This window comes from Elephas maximus, chromosome 24, assembly GCF_024166365.1.
Source record: "Elephas maximus indicus isolate mEleMax1 chromosome 24, mEleMax1 primary haplotype, whole genome shotgun sequence".
Taxonomy (NCBI): domain Eukaryota; kingdom Metazoa; phylum Chordata; class Mammalia; order Proboscidea; family Elephantidae; genus Elephas; species Elephas maximus.
The window spans coordinates 24,229,659-24,247,462 of record NC_064842.1 but is presented as its reverse complement, the minus strand read 5'-3'; the positions used below and the strand labels follow the sequence as shown (position 1 = coordinate 24,247,462).

Here is a 17,804-nt window from a genome sequence, read left to right as displayed (position 1 = left end):
CCTCCAGGGGTGACCCTGCTGGTATTTACAATACCAGTGGCATAGTGTTATGGGTGTTATGGGTTGAATAGTGTCCCCCAAAAATACGTGTTGTAAATTCTAATCTCTATGCCTGTGGTTATAATCCCATTTGGGAATGGGTTGTCTTTGTTATGTTAATAGGACAAGATTATCATAGGGTGTGTCTTAAATTGATCTCTTTTGAGATATAAAGGAGATTAAACAAGCAAGCCAGAGAAGCAGAGATGGGGGAAAATTGATGCTAAGCCACACAGAGCTCTTCAGGGAACCAGGAAACAAACTGAAGAGAAAAAGATCTTCCTGCAGAGCCGACAGAGAAAGCTTTCCCCTAGAGCCAGCACCCTAAACTGTGAGAAAATAAATTTCTGTTTGTTAAAGCCACCCACTTGTGGTATTTCTGTTATAGCAGTACTAGATAACTAAGACCGAATTTGGTACCACGAGTGGGGTGCTACTCTAACAGATACCTGAAAAGTGGAAACAGTTTTGGAATTGGGTAAGGGGTGGATGCTGGAAGAGTTTTAAGGTGCCTAATAGTAAAGCCTAGATTGCCTTGAAGAAACTGTTGATAAAATTATGGACATCAAAGGTGATTCTGGAGAGGGCTCAGAAGAAAGTAAGGAGAGCTATAGAGAAAGTCTCTGTTGTTTTAGAGAATACATACAGTGCTAGTGACAGAATGTTGCTAGAACCGTGGATGTTAAATGTGCTCCTGGTGAGGCTTTAAAAGAAAATGATGAACATGTGAATGGACAATGGAGGAAGGGTGAGGCTTTTTGTGCAGTGCCAAAGAACTTGTCTGAATTATGCTCAAATGTTTGGTAGAAAATAGAACTTGTAAGTGATTAAGTTGGATATTTAGCTGAGGGATTTTTAAGCAAGATCTTAAAGGGGCCATGTAATTTCTCCTTGCCACTTACAGTAAAATGTGAGAGAAAAGAGATGGACTTAAAAATGAACTATGCAAAATGAAAACAAAACTTAAAGATTTGGAAAATTCTGTTATACAAACTAAGGATACGTGTCCTAAAATGTTCACCAGGGACATGGCTACACAATCTTTTTTCTAAGCCTGTGACTGATGGATCTAACCAACTACCACAGCAGAAAACCCATCTGCTTAGAAAGAAGAGGACAGAGAAAGAAAGAAAAAAGGAACGCTGTCTGCCTCTTGGAATTCTACGAGCAGAAAACATGCCAAAAGAGCTACAACTGTTGTCCTGCAAGAGAAGAAAAGAACCATCCCTCGAACAGCTCAGAGATCAGCAGAACTGTTGGAAGGAATATGAGAAGCAAAGCTGCCTCAGTCTGAAAGGTGGCGGGGATGGGGGTGGGGGTGGGGGGGGCACAGCCTCTGTGGTCTCCAAGTATAGGGCCACAACCTCTGGGGTGTCAATGGGCAGAGCCACAGCCTCCTAGGTTTCAAAGAGTCAGATCTTCACCAATTGGGTTCCAGAGTGTGGGGCTGCCATTCAGTTTGGCCAAGAGGATGGGGCCACTGCCCAAAGCTGAGGGGGTAGGGCTGCCATGTGCAAGGGGCAAAAGAATGGAGCCTGCCAGGGCTGAGGGGATGAGGTTGCCACCCTGATGGACTAGGAGAATGAGTCCACTCAAAGCCAAAGGAGCAGAGCGGCCATCCCACTGAGCCTGGAAGGCTGAGCCCAGGGCTGAGGGATCTCCACCTAGAATCCAGAGAGCATGGCCAACATGTCCGGAAGGTCAAGGCATTGCCCAGATGGTCCCAAAGAACAGAGGATTATTTTCAAGCCTTGAGAGCTAATGTAAATGGTTCTGCTGGGTTTTGGGCTTGCTTGGTGCCTGTTATTCCTTCTTTCCCTCCAATTTCTCCCGTTTGTAATAGAAATGTCTACCTTATAACTGTTCCGCCATTGTACTTTGGAAACAGATAACTTGTAGTCCAGATTTCACAGGTTCACAGATGAGGAAAAATTTTGCCCCAGGATGGAATATGCCTAAAGTCTCACCCATATTTGATTTAGATCATTTAGAAGATGAGATTTTGAACTTGGAGCCGATGATTGGAGTTTGGTGACTTTTGGGATGATGTGATGTGATGATGTGTTGGGGGGAGTATATTTTGCATTGTGGGAAGGACACGAACTTTTGGAAGCCAAAGGGTGGAATCTTATGGATTGAATTGTGTCCCCCCCAAATACATGTTATAAATCCTCATCTCTATGCCTGTGGTTATAATCCCATTTGGGAATGGATTGCCTTTTTATGTTAATGAGATAAGGTTAGTGTAGGATGTGTCTTAAGTGAATCTCTTCTGAGATATAAAATAGACTAAGCAAGCAAGGAAGAGAAGCAGAGATGGGGGAAGATTGATGCTAAGCCACACAGAGCTCTTCAAGGAACCAGAGAAAAAGCTGAAAAGACAAGAACCTTCCCCCAGAGCTGACAGAGAAAGAAAGCTTTCCCCTAAGGCCAGTGCCCTGAATTCTAACTCCTAGCCTCCTGTGAGAAAATAAATGTCTTTGTGTTAAAGCCACCTGCTTGTGGTATTTCTGTTATAGCATCACTAGAAAACTAAGACACATAGCTTTCAGCATCATAACAACATGCAAGCCACCACAGCATGACAAACTGGCAGAGGAGTGGTGGAGTATTACAGAGAAAGAGGATATATGGGTTTGAAAGATTGCAGGATGGCTGAGCAGCACCATAGACTAGCCTCTAGTGTTATGATATTATTTTCTGTGTCTTATGTAGAGTTTGTTTGAGAATAAGTACTTGAGCAAACTTGAATCCAAATACATGACCAGTGGCTTATTTCTTTTTCCCCTGCTTTTAATTGGTTTGTTCATTCGTAATATCTTCCTGTTGTATTTCGTGTAGGTCATTGCAGTTAATAGGGGCTAGATAGCTCTCTGGCATAAAAGGGATTCAGAAGCTCTAATGCTGATTCTTTAGACCCTAAATAACCACCTTAACCTGGGACAGTTTCTCCTCTCCTCGTTAGTAGAAGACAATGTTGTCAAATATTGGCCAAATATGAGGGTGCCAGAACATTTTAACTGGTCTAAGAGTGGAAAAAACTTTTCGGCCACAAATATGCCCCTATTTATAAACACGCTGTATCCTCTAATTATTTTTAACACTTGACCGAATTCTGAAAATAGAAATAAAAAACAGTCCGTGTTTGTCCCGATAATTTTAGTAAATCGCCCCTACCCCGACACACGCATACTAGTCACATTGATCTGATGGGGTTCACCATATAGATGTGGCCCAGTCTCCCCCAACTTGAAGCTACTCTTTGATACACTAGAACAAGGCAAGACTTGAATGTCTAGAAAGGTAGCAACACTGTGTGGTCACAGCATAACCATCCTGTAGTCAGATAACCTGCACTTTCGTCTTCTGCTGTTTTTCAGTTTTGAACACATCCGCTTAAAAGCCTAGAGGCCTCAGTCTTCATCTCTGTAAAACAAGGTGATGGGTTGGCATATTCCAGAGCTACCTTCCAGCCTTGGTACTCTATGACAAATCATGGCTCCAACATATAGCTAGCAGACATGCAGGGACAGCCCACGCCAAGAGGAGGAGAAGCTAAGGTAAGAAGTGGCCCTCCTCCCAAAAGAAACTAACCGACCTCATGCGTGAAACAGGCTGAACCCCAAATCACCTTCCCAAGGAGCAGTTGGGGCTAAATGACTTATCCAGAACAGCTGAGAAATGGCAGAATACAGCACAAATCCTTTTCCGAGGCACCCGCCCTTAAGCCTCAGTCCACTGCCATCTACTTTTATAAAGAAGAACAAAATAGTGGTAAACATTACACTTGTGAATATGTCCAAATATCAGCAGGAAGTATAGAAATCAGAATAAGGCATTCTGACAGCCTGCAGTCATGCTAGACTGCCGAGTATTTTTAGCATAGTGGGTATGTTTTTCCAAGTAATTGACATGCTGTGATAGATGTCACGAACAGACCTCAAAACCCAGCAAACTCTGAACCCCTGAGAGCATAAAGCCACCTGCATAAGACAATGTTTTAGTCAAAGTTTCTCTCGTTCAGCTTAAGAGTTTGGCAGAAAAATCCTCCAGTTATTATTTTTTTCTTCATAAACTGCTTGCAGAAGTTAGGGCCAGAGAAGAATATCTCCAGAAAATATTTTTGAAATGACCCCGATACAGGAACTGCTGGGGAAGCACAACTATTCATGGGATCCCCAAATAGTTCTGAAAGTCATGACGGTGCCAGAAAGTGCAATCAGGTCGTAACACATGTTTGTAGGCTTTAGGCGTATCCAAGGCTAGAATTGTGAAGAAGCTAAGAGCCCACTCTGGTAATAGGAAAATATGAAAGAAAACTTTCTAAGCACTGCTTTGCACCTCTCTTAGGGTTCTCTAGAGAAACAGAACTAGGAAGGTATATAGAGAAAGAGCCCAGGCCTATTGCCATTCAGTCGATTCAGTTTCATGGCAGCCCCATGTGTTACAGAGTAGAGCTATACTCCATAGCGTTTTCTTGGCTGCCAAGACTTTCTTCCACAGATCCACTGGCTGGGTTTGAACAGCCGTCTTCTCAGTCAGCAGTCAAGTGCAAACCATTTGTGCCACTCAGGGATCTCTATATATAGAGAATGAGAGCTATAGATGGGAAAGAGATAAAGTAATTTATTTGAAGGATTCGGCTCATGCGATCGTGGGGGGCTGGCAATTCCACAACCCATAGGTCAGGCAACAGGCTGGAGATTCCTGCAGTCTTGTTTCCCGAAATCTGTAGGTCCAGAGACAGAAAGAGTGAAGGAGTTCTGGCAAGACGTCTGTTTATAGTCTGGAGACAGAATACACTCTAGGGAAGACTCCCTTATTGCCCATAAGGCCTTCAACTGTTTGGAGGAGACCCATCCACATGATGGGAGGTAATTTGATTTACTTAAGGCCAGCTGATTTTACCACCTGTAACCACAGCGTAACTGCATCTAGACTAGTGTTTGACCAAACAAGTGGGCACTGTAACCTCACCAGGTGGACACATAAAATTCACCATCACAGCACCTAACACATCCCATTGAAACCTGTTCAGCAAATCTTTATTATTATTAAGTGCAAGTCAAATGCCTAAACCAGGCTTGTGGGCCCTGCACAGTTTGGTCTTTCTCTACCTCTCTAGTCTTTTTTACATGTCCTTATCCGTGAAGCCTCCACAGCTACCACCGTTGTCTGGTTTTCCTCTGCATGTGCCAAGCTCCTCCTTTCCCTGCCTTCCCTCTCCCATCCATGAGCTGAAGTCCCTCCTCCTCTTCACGGCTCAGTGCAGCCTCTCTGCTCATAACGATCATGCCCTCTCCCTCTTTCTCTCTCTCTCTCTCTCGTGGGTTTGCTCTCTGTGGTGATCAGTGAACTCTTAGTTGGTGAGGAATGTCATTTATTTAATACTTCATATTATTTTTCCTCACAATAACCCAAATAGGTAGCTACTATACCCATTTTATAGAGGAGGAAACTGAGGATCAGAAAGATAAGTGACTTTCCAAAGGTACCATTAATATATGGAACGGATCATATATTCAAAACAGATAGTCTGTTTCTGCTTCACTGTGGGTAGGCTTCCTCTGCATAGATTCCTTGCAACTTTAATTTCATATATATATACATACTTTTTTTTTTTCAAAGCCCCTAGTTAAATTTAAACCTAAAGGCAGGGTCAGTCTATTAAATCTTTTTGTATCTCCTCCTTTTGTACACCCACAAGATAATTTATGAGGAGTCAATCATTCAACAAATATATTTGAACGCAGCTATGTGCCAAGCACCAAGTTAAGTGCTAGGTAAACATCACAAACAAGGCAGATGTGATTTCTGCCCTTCAGGACCAGTAAGACTTGAAAAAAGCAGCCCTGGTAACACAAAGGTTAAGTGCTTGGTTGCTAATGGAAAGGTTGGAGGTTTGAACCCACCCAGCAGCTTCATGGGGAAAAAGACCTGGCGTCCTACTTGCATAAAGATTACAGCCTGGAAAACCCCATGGAGCAGTTCTACTCTGTCACATGGGGCCTCTATGGGTCAGAATCGACTCGATGGTGCCCAACAGCAATAAACAAGACTAGAGAGTAGATGAGTTTCTCAAAAATGACCCCAAAATCTTAAACGCTAGCAAGCAGCCATCCAAGATGCATCAATTGGTCTCAACCCACCTGGAGCAAAGGAGAATGAAGAACACAAAAGGCATAAGGTAAAGATGGGCCCAAGAGACAGAAAATACATCAGCCTGAGACCAAAAGAGCTAGATGGTGCCCGGTTACCGCCAATGACTGCCCTGACAGGGAATACAACAGAGAATCCCTGATGGAGCAGGAAAGCAGTGGGATGCAGATCTCAAATTCTCATAAAAAGACCAGACTTAATGGTCTACCTGAGATAAGAGGGACCCCGGAAGTCATGGTCCTTGGACCCTTTGTTAGCCCAAAACTGGAACCATTCCCAAAGCCAACTCTTTAGACAGGAATTGGACTGGACTATAAGACAGAAAATGATACTGGTGAGGAGTGAACTTCTTGGCTCAAGTAGATACATGAGACTATGTGGAGGCAAGATGAGAAGGCAGAGGGGGACAGAAGCTGTCTGAATGGACACGGGGAATACAGGGTAGAGAGGAGTGTGCTATCTCATTATGGGGAGAGGAGCTAGGAGTGCGTAGCAAGGTGTATATGAGTTTTTGTATGAGAGACTGACTTGATTTGTAAACTTTCACTTAAACCACAATTAAAAAAAAAAAAAAAACCCCAATGAACATGATTCTATGGCAGGGGTCAGCAAACATTTTCTGTAAAGGATCAGATAGTAGATACGTTAGGCTTTGTCACCATAGGGTCTTGGTAGCGACCATTCAACTCTGTTGTGCTAAAGCAGCCCTAGACAATATGTAAATAAACAAGCATCTCTATAGTCATTATTTGTGGGCACTTATTTGTGTATACTATAACTTGAATTTCATCTAGTCTCCATGTATCACAAAATGATATTCTTTTGATTTCTTTTCCAACCACCTAACAATGTAAAAACCATTCTTAGCTCACAAGCTTACAAAACTAGGCAGCGTGCCAGATTTGTTCCATAGCCAACCCCTGTTCTATAGGATCATAAAGTAAGGAGGACCTATGGAATTGGGCTAATATTGACAATGATGATCAAAGGGGCTATATCATAAGACAATATCGTGTTGCCCTTGCTACTTTGCATTCAGTCCGCCTTAAATTGTTGGTCGTCTTATCCTGGTGTTGATTTAGCATATTGGGTGGAATGAATAGCAATTAGTCAAAATTAATTGAAAGTTAATATTTTTCTATGTAACACTTCTTATGGTTTCTCCAAGGAGCCCTCATGGTGTAATGGTCAAAAGCTTGGCTACTAACCAAAAAGTCGATGGTTCAAACCCACCATCTGCTCTTCGGGAGAAAGGACCTGGCAATCTGCTCCCATAAAGATTCCCATTGCCATCAAGTTGATTCCGACTCATAGTGATACTATGGGATAGAGTAGAAGTGTTCCATAGAGTTTCCAAGGGGTCGTTGGTGGATTCCAACTGCTGACCTTTTGCTTAGCAGGCAAATTCCTAACCACTGCACCACCAGGGCTCCCCTGTAAAGATTACAGCCTAGGAACTCCTATGCGGCAGATCCACTCTGTCATATAGGGTCACTATGAGTCAGAACCAATTGACTTGATGGCAGGTAACATGGTTTCTCCAGTGTTCTTCTAAGACAGTATCAATGAATTAAAGTACAGTGATTTACGATTAAATCACTCTCCTCACCTCCAAATCAGAGCTCTTATTGCTACTCTTGGAGGTAGTTTTACACAATGTTGTAGAATTATATAGTATCTCCAATACTTGACTACTTCTTAATCCTGTTGGAGCTAGGGGGCATCAAAATGCTGATTTCCATACCTTTCTATTAGTAGCATGCTGAATAGTTCCATCATTGGAAACCCTGGTGGCATAGTAGTTAAGTACTACAGCTGCTAAGCAAAGGGTCGGCAGTTCGAATCCGCCAGGCGCTCCTTGGAAACTCTGTGGGGTGGTTCTACCCTGTCCTATAGGCTTGTTACGAGTCAGAATCGACTCCATGGCACTGGGTTGGGTTTTTGGTTCTTTTTGGTAGTTTATTATTCGAAACCAAAATACTGGTGAAAGCGGTATTTGCTCAGTTTCTACCCTTTTTTTTTTCATCTTAATACCATTAGCTCATTAGATAGGAATTATTTAAATAATGAGCTTCATTTTACAATGGCACTGCAGAAGAAAGGCCTAACGACCTGTCTCTGTAAAGATTGAAAAAAAAGAGAGAGACAGTTGCCTTTGAGTTGGTTCTAACTCATGGTGACCCTGTGTGTTGCAGAGTCAAGCTGTGCTCTGTAGGGTTTTCATTGCTCTGACCTTTTGGAAGCACATCACCAGGCCTTTCTTTTGAGATGCCACTGGGCCCTGGGAGGGTTCAAACCACCAACTTTCCAGTTAGTAGTCCAGGGCTTAACCCTTGGCACCACTCTCCTTCCATAAATATTACAGCCGAGAAAATCTTATAGAGCTCAGTTCTACTTTGCAACACGTAGGGTGGCCATGAGTCAGATCGACTTGACGGCAATGGGCTTGTTTTTTTCTTGATTTTCATGCTTAACTCAAATCAGAGTAATGCACAGAGATAAAGAGCCCCACACCCTTAACATTGATCTGATTCCTAGATGTTAAAATACTGGCATGCATTTATTGTTGTAGGTCATGTGGTTATCAGTTAGAGAAACCAGCTGGAGGGTAATGTAAGCCAACAGAATAATTGGGGATATTGAGATAAGGTATCTCAGGAAACCTGAGGGACAGAAGAGATTCAGGCTTGTGCGGGACCCTAGCTGGTATCTGGAGGCCATTTGGAACCAGAACAAGACTCTATCTTCAGCTGTGCCTTAGTCTTCTCACTCTGAGACCAACTCAGTCTACATCTCTTTGTAGATGGTGGACAGAAGATGACACCCATTGCCCAGAGTGTACATCACCACTGTGCATGGGTCTAGCCTCCTCACACTGACCAACTGCCTTTCACTCCCAAGTAAACATTCCTAGGAGAGAGAACATCATGGAACCTGGCTTGATCAGCTCAACCCTAGCCAATCAGCATGCCAGTGGGGACAGGGTTAAAGAGAAGAAACTAGGAAGCCAAGAAGGTTTTTATTGAGGTTATTCTACATTTGGTGTATAATAGATGCATGTGTATATATATCCCAAAACTCAGTGCCCTCGTGTATATATATATATATATACATATATATATACACATTTGGAAACCCTGGTGGTGTAGTGGTTAAGTGCTACAGCTGCTAACCAAGAGGTCTGCAGTTTGAATCCGCCAGGCACTCCTTGGAAACCTATGGGTAGTTCTACTCTGTCCTATCGGGTCGCTATGAGTCACAATCAACTCGACAGCAGTGGGTATATATATATATATATACGTATTTGTGTTTCGGTTATGCCAACAATCAGTTCCCAGGAGTGTTTATTCAGCGCGTGCTTCATGACTCTGGGTTCTATGAGCTTAGCTTGCAGGTTCGCCAAAAAGTTTTCACAAAGAAAGCACATTTGAAAGAAGTCATTTACTTATTGAACAGCTCTTAGGGAAAGACATAAACATCATCTTGTTTTCACCTTCCATGAGTCATAGTTGATATTTTCAACAGAGAGGGCAAGTGCAAGATGTCTGGAAAATTGCACCATTAGAAGGGTTTACAGAAAATGAAGCACATTTATGTTAAAATTGCCCCCCCCCACACACATACACACATACACACACACACACTCCCTTCCTCCCTCCCTCTCCAAACCCTTCTCTCTCTCACTCCCTGCCCCTTTCTATCTCTCTCCTCTCCTCCCTACCCCCATCTGTTTATGGCTCAGAAACACGGACATAAAAACACACAGTTACTGAGTTTGCTTATAGTTTTAATCTATATAAGACACTCTCAGGTAATTTAGATTTCAGTTACAGATTCTATTACAGTCATTCCTTCAGAACCTAATAGGAAAGGTTTATATTCTGAAACACCCTGCTGTTTCTCTTTAACATTCTGGAGGAAGTTGGGAGTTTTGTGGGAGCCACATTCCTTTTCTTAAAAAAAAGAAAGAAATTGCTTTCAAGTAACTAGCAAATAAACTCTACCTTCTGGATAATAACATCAGATGCCATTTATTTGGCACCTATTATGTACTAGATGCTATTGTACATTCGCTCTAACTTTCAGAGCTGTGCAGAAAGCTAATCTCTCCATTTTATAGATGAAGAGAGGAAGGCTAAGAGGGGCGAGTTGAATTGCCTAAAGCTACGCAGTTTTGTGAAAGAAATCAAACCGGGAGCTCAACTAACTGTTCCATGCTTCTTCCCATGAAGGGAAAACCCAGAAAATTTCTCTTTAACAGAAAATGTTATATGATGACTCTCTTTTCAGTATTTTTATATCATAAGATTTCCATAAAATAGCTCTCTTCTTTTTCCTCCGCACCCCCATGTCCAACCGTCCACTGCCCCTGCCAGGCTGTGCGTTAGACATAAGGGAAATGAGATGATTAAGACAGGCGTCTGCCCTTGACATGAACACAAGTAGTAAAAATCACCAGCTGCCTTGGAGTTGACTCCAACTCATGACAACCCCGTGTGTGTGAGTGTAAATTTACAGAAGTAGATCACCAATGCTTTCTCCTGAGGTGCCTCCGGGTGGACTCGAACCTCCAACCTTTCAATTAGCAGACAATTTCGTTAACCATTTGTACCACCCATGGACTCTCACGGGTACCAAGGAGGCAGGGAGTCAGACCGCCAGTTAAAATGCAGTTTGCATTCATCGTTGCCCTGTGAGGATGTACGCTGGGTACTCTATGCCCGACCGTTAGGACACCTGACTTAGTCTGAGGAGGAGGGGCATCCCAGCATCTACCTGGGGTTGACCAGGTGACAGTGAAGGGGAGGCGGGACTTTCCAGGTCAAGGAAGTGCAGAGGAGCAGTACAGACAAGGGTTACAGACTTCTTTAACCCTGGGGCTCTAAACTGCAGCCTGCATCAGACTCACCTGAGGGCTTGTTACAATACAGGTTGCTGGCCCCACCCCAAGAGTTCAGCAGGTCTGGGGCAGGGCCCAAGAACGTGCATTTCTAAGGAGTTCCCAGGTGACGCTGCTACTGCTGCTGGACCACACTAGAGAACCATTGCTTTGGACATCGCAGCCAGAACAGCCCCCCTGCATCTTTAGAACCTGGCTATGCTTTCCAGGTTTCCTCAATTTTGTTTTTATATTTATGTGCTGTCTCAGAAACCCGCTTTACATTGCTTGTGTTTACTAAGACATCCATAACACTGTCAGGTTTCATTTTTTTCGTTCTGAAAAATCCTCAGGCAAGCCAGCCATGAGTCATCTAATTGAAAATCGGGCTCCCGGATGAACTGGCTGGTCCAGGAGCATGTCAGCAGAAGCAGGAAAAAAAAAATCAGTTGCGATCGCATTGACTCCGACTCATGGTGTGTGAGAGTGGAACTGTGCTCCACAGGGTTTTCAATAACTGATGATTCAGAAGTAGACCGTCAGGCCTTTCTTCCGAGGTGCCTCTGGGTGGACTTGAACCGCTAATCTTTCGGTTAGCAGCCAAGCCCGTTAAGTTTGCACCACCCAGGGACTCTGTTCAAGCAGAAGAGAGAAAAATGCCCTCTTCCTTCTGCCCCCCACCCACTCCACCCATCACCCCCTGCAATCCCCTTAGCGAAGTCCTTGCTGGCTCAACATGAAGCCAGATGCATGCTCGCATCTCTTGGTGTCTGGTTGCTTTGTTTCAATAAGAATCTCCTCCCTTCCAGTCATAATAACAGCATTAGACATACTCAGAGTTATATCTGGTTCTGGAGGCCATGAAAATATAATGGACAATTTCAGGCATCTGTGTTGCTATTAATTTGTGTGATATTCTTCAGAAGAGGAAACATAGCAGCAATCCTATTTTTCAGATGAGGGAGCAGAGGGTAAAATAGTAATGACAACAGCAGGCAACTGCTAGATAAAAGAATAGCAACTCCTGGACCAGGAGTTAGTGCTGGCTAAAGCTGCCGCCAATGGGCCTAACAAGTGGAAGCAGAGAGGGGAAAAGACAGTTAAAGGGGAAAAAAAATCGAGGAAATGGGAAAAAAATAAAACGGAAAGACAAACTGATTGGGCTGCATCTACAAATATACCTGGACTGTCATTCGGGTAACCATCAGGGCCTCACTGGGCCAGAGATGACATCCACCAGAGTTTCTCATGTTTTATGAGCACGGAGCTCACTCTCAACCATCTGCTTCACTTGCCCTTCGAATAACTATTTAAAGTAAGTTGTTTGAGCTCAAGTTTCACCATTGGAAGAAAACCTTATCTTTGAATTTCTTTTGAATGCAAAGAACCTCTTGTTAGGCCCCCTCCCCCACTGTAATTCCAAGCCTTTGTATGGTTATTTCCTTGCAAAACAGAAGGGAATTTGACCTGTGATGAAGTACAGGGACTTAAACTGAGGAATTTAGAAACTCAGAGTTCTACAAAGTTACAACTGGAAAAGAACTCAACGTTTCTAATGTCCTCATTGTACTGCTGAGGTCTACAGGGAGTAAACTCCTTGCCCAAAGTAATGTGCTAACTAGTGGTAGAACTGCTCCAGAGTGCTATTCCTGGAGCTTCATTGTTAGTTTTTGTTCTGTTTTATTCTGTTTTGTTTTGAATTAAGAGGTTTCCTGGTGATACTAGTAGTAGTAACAGTAATCTTTGGGCACATTGAGTCTGACTCTATGCCAGACACGGTTGAAGTACATCAGTTAATTCATTTAATCCCGTCGCAATCATCTGAGGTAGGTGCTAGCATCATCCCCACTTTACAGGTGAGGAAACTGAGGTACAGAAGCCTTTGACATCACTAGTTATCATTAGCTGCCTTAGCGTCAGCTGACTCACAGCGACCTGATATAGAACAGAACAAAAATGTTGCCTGGTTTTCTGCCGTGTTCACCATCACTGGTGTACTCAAGTCCATTTGTGCAGCCACTGTGTACTTGAAGTGCCTTCCAACCTACGGAGCTCTTCTTCCAGCGCTGTATCAAACAGTGTTCTGTTGTGATTCATAGGGTTTTCACTGGCTACGTTTTGGATGTAGGTTGCCGGGCCTTTCCTTCTAGTCTGTCTAAATCTGGAAGCTCCACTGAAACCTGTCCACCATGGGTGACCCTGCTGGTATTTGAAATACCAATGGCCTAGCTTCCAGCATCACAGCAACATGTAAGCTACCACAGTGCGACAAAATGGTTGATATCACTAATTAGGAAAAATTGAGAATGACTCAGTCGCCAAGGAGCATGGGAACAATAACTGGCATGGCAAATTTGAAGAAAGAATAGAAATTATGCTAAGTTATAACCTCAGATGTACATACCTTGGTAATACTATGCGACTGATACTACAAGACCACATGGCCTAGTGTTTTCATCTTGGGATGTGAGCTGATGGAAAGTAGGTAGGGTCCCTGCAGCCCCTGGTGTAGGGCACAATGACTGCACAGCACATAGTGAGTGTTCAATAAACCTATGGTGAATTCATTCAGATTTACTGGTGGGTGTGATTTATATCCAGAGAGACTCCCCATTTCAGGACCCTTCTGCATTGAAAGAATTATTTTCAAGATTCAGAGTCATCTTGTTCCAGGGAGTTAAGAAATATGTGTCTAAGTATTTCTCCGTACATGGGATATTTTCTTTGTGGTTCAGGAGACTTCCACGCCCATTTCCACCCAGTCTAGTCTAGGTTCTGTTGAAATATACAAATAACAGCATTTAAAAAGTGATTCAATAGAATAAATGCCCCTCCTCCTGACTCATCATCATAACATATGGAACCAGCTGTTTTATCAAGAAGTGTCTTCTCTGTGCCCACAGTGCTCCCCCACCAACCCTGTGCGTGGCTTCCCTTTTTTTTTTTTTGCTTTGGTCCTCAGGCATTCTAAGTGTGTTGCTTAATCCTCATTATAACCCCTCATTCAGGTGCTCTTATTACTCCATGTTTTACAGATGAGGAAACCGAGGCACAGAGCAATTAAGTAACTTGCCCGAAGGTAAAAAGCCTAGAATGTGCTTTTGAACCCATGCAGCCTAGCTCTGAGTGTGTGCTCTTAACCATTACCTTTAATGAATATGTACACACTCAATTCTTATTCGTGGAATATATGAATGAATTAATGAAATGGAGATGTAAGTAAAGGAACTAGGAATGAAATGTTTCCTACCTACTACATCTGCGTTGTCTCCACCTGACTTCAAACATCTTTTTGTTGTTGTTAGCTGCTGAAGTTGTCCCCCATCCCACCCCCTACCTCCCACCCCCCACTCTCACCCCCAACCCCCCCCCCAGTCTCATGGTGGCCCCACGCACAACAGAAGGAAATGCTGCAAGGTCCTGCAGTATCCTGATGATGGGTTGCAGAGCATACTATTGTGATCATAGGGTTTCCACTGGCTAATTTTCAGAAGTAGATTGCCAGGCCTTTCTTCCTAGTTCATCTTTGTCTAGAAGCTCCGATATCTAAATCTATATTCATTCTCACCTCCAATCTTTAGGTTTTCATTTGTTTTACAGTGAGTACTGCTGAAAATGTACCTCTCCTCTTAAAATTGTTCTAATGCAAATGAAAACAGACTAATCTTAAACACTGAAGAACACTGAGTTCCAAGGGAAATACGTTTATTACGTGAAAAGAGAGCCTTGTCAGCATGATACCTGAAAACATCAGCCCTGATTTGATAAGAGGGCTGTTCCCAAGAGGACAGCCAAACTTACCTGTTAACGTTCTGCTAACACTTGAAAGTTGCGCTAACTGCCTCTTAGGTTTGTTAGTGATGCTTTTTTGAGACTGATTTGGTTCCCCTTTCTTGTGAAAATGGACAGAAAAGGGTAAGAAAAGCAGTTAGCTTGCCACAAGCATCTTGAAGTAGTTTCATTTTTTTTTTTTTTTTAAGTTGCTCTAGTTTTAATGCACCAGACATGTAGATTAAACTCAGTGAGTGGATAGTGCTTCCTGGCCAGTTTTACTCTTCCCAGGAGGTCATTCTACAGGGGGTTACTGAAGGTCTGTCCTGGCCCTTGGCTGCACTAGGCGTTGTGAGAGAAACCAAAATGGAAGCCTGTTTACAACTTAAATAGTTCTGATTCTTTCATTCTTTCAGTTGTGCCATAATTCTTAGAGCTAAAAAGCCTGTCTTGAAGTTTGCTAAATATTCCTTAAAGCCTTAGCATGCTGAATTCATAAGAAAGGTGTACAGTGAATTCTTGTTAAATGGCTGATAAACAATACTGTGCTTTGGTTGCCCCCATCAACAAATGTTTTATGGACACCCATTGCCGCCGGGTCGATTCTGACTTACAGCACTTTATAGGACAGAAGTGCCCCCTAGGGTTTTCACTGCTATGGTCTTTACTGAAGCAGGCTGCCACATTTTTCTCCCATGGAGCAACTGGTACGTTGAGACCACCAACCTTTCGGTTAGGAGCCCAGCATTTAACCACTGCGCCTCCAGAGCTCCGTTTTATGGATAAAAGAAAAAAAAATGGATAGAAGGTATAAATCATGGCACCGTTCTTGGTTCCTTCTTATCGCCAATGTGCTTACAATCTGTTTAGAATCTGATTGATAAGAATTGGGGGTACAGGAGGGGACCGGGAGAAACCCCTGCTGATAGTTTTTAAGACCATTGACAAAATTTTAACAGGCAAGCATCTTAAAAGAAATTGAAAATAAATGATATATACCACACCTGACAAACTGCCTGGGCTACCAGTTTGTGTTGATTTTGCAAACAGGGAAGATGAAAGACACGTGATACTCATCTACGACAGTGGGTCTCAAACTCAGCATGCATCGGAACCACCTGAAGGGCCTGTTAGACCACAGATTGTTAAGCCGTACCCCCAGAACTTCTGATAATGCAGGTCTTGGGTGGGGCTCCGGAAACTGCGTTTCTAACAAGTTGTCAGGTGACGCTGATGCTACTGGTCCAGGGACCACAAGCTGAGAACCACTGGCCTAGGAGACTGATCTACATCAAGTAAATAGTGATTAGTTAAATTGATGGATTTGTTGACAGTTATTTGCGATCATTTTTTTCACCTTGAGAGTAATATCACTAATTTTTTTTTTTTTTTTTTTCCTGCTAAAGCCCTCAGTATATTTTTAGCAGCAGATGGGTGTATTTGGTGAAAACTTTGGTACCAAACAATTACTTCCACGACAGGCACTCCAGCCAGTGCCTTGTGCTTTCCTTAAGCAAAGGGCACACCTGCTCCGTGCTTCCCAAGTACAGTGACTAAGCAGTTAATCTTCATAAACCCAACACCTGCCGTGGCTTTTCCTCTAAAGGCCCCATAGGATATCTTCAGCTTCGGATTAGATTAGATGCATTATAGAGTGAAAGGCCGTTCTCATCTAAAACTCTAACTGAGCCAGATGCACTAGTTAAAATTTTTCATGAGGTCTTCTCCTTCTGTGATCTGAAAAATGGAAACCAACCCCTCTCTGATTCCTTACTAGCCTGTTGAGGGGAATGCTAATTAAAATGCTCTCGGAAGCTATTCCTAAATGATCTTGTAACTGTTTCTAAGTGATCAGCAAAGTTCCATTAAAATATTTAGTATTGCCTCAGCTGCCTTCTGATTTCTCGTAAGTGTGCATTGTTTATTATTTCAAGCCAGAGTAAGTCACGCGATGATGATACTTTTGAGGGCACAAGGAAGATTTAGAATGACTCCTGATGCTGGTTGAGGTCAAGTCTTGAATTTCATCTTTTTCCCATATCCAAATCTTTTGAAACAAGGAAGGAGAGTTCTGGATTCCAGTTGTCAACAGGACAGAAGTAGATCTTGAGTGGCAGATGACCACCACAGGAAAGGAGAGATGCTAAAAACCACTGATACTACTTTCTGATATGTGCGCTGAGGGCTTCCAACCCCGACGGGTATGTATTCTACTTTGAAATATCACAGGGGAGAAAAAATAGACGTTCCCATGGAAACATTTTCTCAGGGCTAGCTCTTCTGGCTTATTATCATATCTTATTTAAATATTTCCTGGAATCAGTTTAAACTCAGTCCTTCTGTGAGTCTTCTATCTTCAGTGGCCATGGTTAACATAACATCTGGTCAGAGGTTTTCCTAAAATAAATTGCATCATTGTAGGCAGGTCCATCTATTTCCAAAGTCTGCTTGAGCTGGCAGTAGTCGCAAATCTAATACCGTGTGAAAATGTTATTAACATTCATTTCCAGATCTCTAATTAAGCATTTTAAGTTGACTGAACCCAACATTCCTTCAGGAACCACAGCAGACACCTGCCTGCAACTGGGTATGGTACCATTTGTCAAGACAGTTGCTAATTACATTCCAGTCGGTTTCCGAAGAGCACAGCTGTGCCTCTCTAGGAACAACATTGTGCCAAAGGCAAGGGGACAATTTTCCTATAAACATTACTGGGACATAGGATTTTATCAGAGTGACCTCTTCTTTGTTCTTCTTTATCATTCTCAGAAGAACCAAATCCCCCCCTCCACCCCCATGCCCAAAGTCATGTTTGCATGTCCTGATCTCTTTGTTCTCTCATTGAACAACTGCGTCTGTGGCTCTCAACTCCTTGATGTTCCCTGCGTTTACAAATTGGCCCCTTTTTTCTGGCTGTGCATCTACATCAGGTTGCCAGCCAAGGGAATTCTCTCTT

The 17,804-nt window shown here is 43.0% G+C and overlaps 1 protein-coding gene across 11 annotated transcripts in view; it reads left to right on the top strand.

Moving 5' to 3' along the window:
• CHRM3 (cholinergic receptor muscarinic 3) overlaps positions 1 to 17,804 on the top strand; it is a 552,731-nt gene that overhangs the window by 497,673 nt on the left and 37,254 nt on the right. The window contains exon 5 of one of the 11 annotated variants that reach the window (XM_049868502.1): positions 3,420 to 3,599. The exons of the other annotated variants lie outside the window; for them this stretch is intronic. The gene's annotated coding sequence lies outside the window, so the exon portion shown is untranslated. The remainder of the gene's footprint in view (positions 1 to 3,419; positions 3,600 to 17,804) is intronic. 11 annotated transcript variants of the gene reach the window in all.